Source organism: Saimiri boliviensis, chromosome 9, assembly GCF_048565385.1.
Source record: "Saimiri boliviensis isolate mSaiBol1 chromosome 9, mSaiBol1.pri, whole genome shotgun sequence".
NCBI lineage: Eukaryota > Metazoa > Chordata > Mammalia > Primates > Cebidae > Saimiri > Saimiri boliviensis.
The window spans coordinates 76,648,471-76,650,864 of record NC_133457.1 but is presented as its reverse complement, the minus strand read 5'-3'; positions in this window follow the sequence as shown (position 1 = coordinate 76,650,864).

The following is a 2,394-nucleotide window of genomic DNA, read 5'->3' as shown; positions in this document are numbered from 1 at the left end:
ATTTGTTTTATTTGATTCCTTTTTATCTCTTTATTATTCTTGCTGGAAATTAGATAAAATGACTATTATTCCTTTTTCACCTCCAATCAGTTGACTTAGAGCAAAAAAAATTACTTTCACCAGATTGATGTGATTGCACACAAGATTTCTGAATTAGATAGCCCTAGTTTTCCCTCACTTCCTCACCAAAAATTCCACCCATGAAGGTATATTTCGAAAATAGAAAGTGAACACAATGACCATGTGAATTTCCATTAAGAGGAATGAGGGCCATGATTCAGCCGTTTTGCGGGCACTGATTACCTAATCAAGGCCATAACAGCTGCTGCTATGTAGAGGTGATACCCTGAATAATAAAACATTTTCTCTTTTTGATGTTCCCTCTACATTAGAAATCTCAGTGTTTAAAAATATATATGAGAACCTCAGGTACTTCTATCAATAGTAATCAACAGTCTGCCTTAACTACTCAATAGAAATAATATGTAAAAAATACTAATAGCTAAAATTCATAAAGCCCATCATATGTGTGAGTTACTGTTTCCATGGATTTATATATAGAAAGGCTCTGCTCCTCAAGCAGAGATAAAGACCATCAAAAGATCAAATAAGTGAAAAGGAGGTAAAATACGCCCATATTCTTACAGAAAAAAGACAAAAATTATCAGCTGTTTTTGAGTGGCTTGGAATTAAAAATGAGCCTGGTTTTTCTGCTTCAGAGTAAACCAATAAGCAAAGATAAGTGAGGAGCCACCAGTGTGGCTGCTTTCAGAACCTAAATTCTAATGGCACTTTTTCTCAGCAAAAGCACTAAGTTCTGACATGACTGAGTATGATTCTTAGCAGGAGATCAAACCCTCTGCTATGAAACTCCAGTGAGAGGTAAAATCCCAGAGCAAAATCCCAGTGTGGGGCTGAAAAAAGGAAATTGGTTCCCCTCTGAGAGGGCCAGGATCTGGCTTTGAGCAAGGCAAGCCAGGCACCTAGGGTACAAGATTTAAAGGGAAGTAGGAGACTCACTCTTGTGGCTGTGCAAGGGCTGGCCTATAGAATTTTTCCAAGTCTGACTCTGAATGCAGGCAAAGGGAAGTTTCCCTAAAGTATTAAACCTGGAGATCCCAGGGGTAGACAGCACAGAGCTGGAGATGAAGCTGAGCCGGGCCTGGAGAATGCTTGGTGGCGGGGGTATCCGTACAAGGGCACTTCTGTCATCTCCTGTTCACCCCCAATGGGCCTGTGCAGAGAAAGTTACTAAAAGGTCCATTTTTGGCCAGGTGCAGGGGCTGATGCCTATAATTCCAGTACTTTAGGAGGCCAAGGCAGGAGGATCACTTGAGCCCAGGAGATGAGCCTGGGCAGCATACTGAGATCTCATCTCTACAAAAAGTAAAAAAAAGTAGCCAGACATGGTGGTGCACGCCTCTAGTCCCAGTCCTCAGGAGGCTGCGGCCATAGAATTGCTTGAGACTGCAAGGTCAAGGCTGCAGTGAGCTGTGTTGCCCCAAAGCACTTCAGCTTTGGCAACAAAGCAAGACCCTCTGTCAAAACAAAACAAAACAAAACAAAATGTCTATTATCAGTAATCCAAGGGTAAAACAATGAGATAAAGCAATACCTTTTATTGTAGGGAGGAAGTAAAATTGCTAGTGCGTGTGTGGAGTAAAACACAGTAACTCTATCAATTAAGACTTTTATAGCTCTGGCACGGTGGTTCACACTTGTAATCCCAGTGCTTTGGGAAGCCGAGGCAGGCAGATCACCTGCGGTCAGGAGTTCAAGACCAGCCTGGCCAACATGGCAAAAAAAATTATCTGGGCATGGTGGTGTGCGCCTGTAATCCCACATACTCTGGAGGCTGAGTCAGGAGAACCACTGGAACCCAGGAGGCGAAGGTTGCAGTGAGCTGAGATCATGCCACTGCACTCCAGCCTGGGTGACAGAGACTACATCTAAAAAAAAAAAGAAAAGACTTAAAAAAAGGTAACCCCAAGGAAGCCCAACTCAAGCTGCTCTAAGAAAATAGGGAATATATTAATTCATGCAACTGAGATGTCCAGGAATGGAGTTGGCTGTAGGGTGCAAGGCTGAGCTCTGACTGGGCCTTCCAGTGGCTGGCTCACCCCTGGGCTCTTCCTATGGCAGGTAGCCAGTCAGTTCAGGGGCTCAAACAAGAAAACTGGGTTGACCTTTACTGAGCCCCTGCCAATCACTACGGCAGATGATGGAGAAAGACCAAGACACGTGTGAGTGGATGAGGGACAAAAGCCCCTAAAGGAGAATTAGGGACTGTCTTACAATGTACAGTGAATGATTGTGGTGGGAAGCAAAAAGCCACAAAAGGCCTTTGCAATAGGAGAACAACTGACAGGTCAATTCCGGCTCCTCACAAACTGT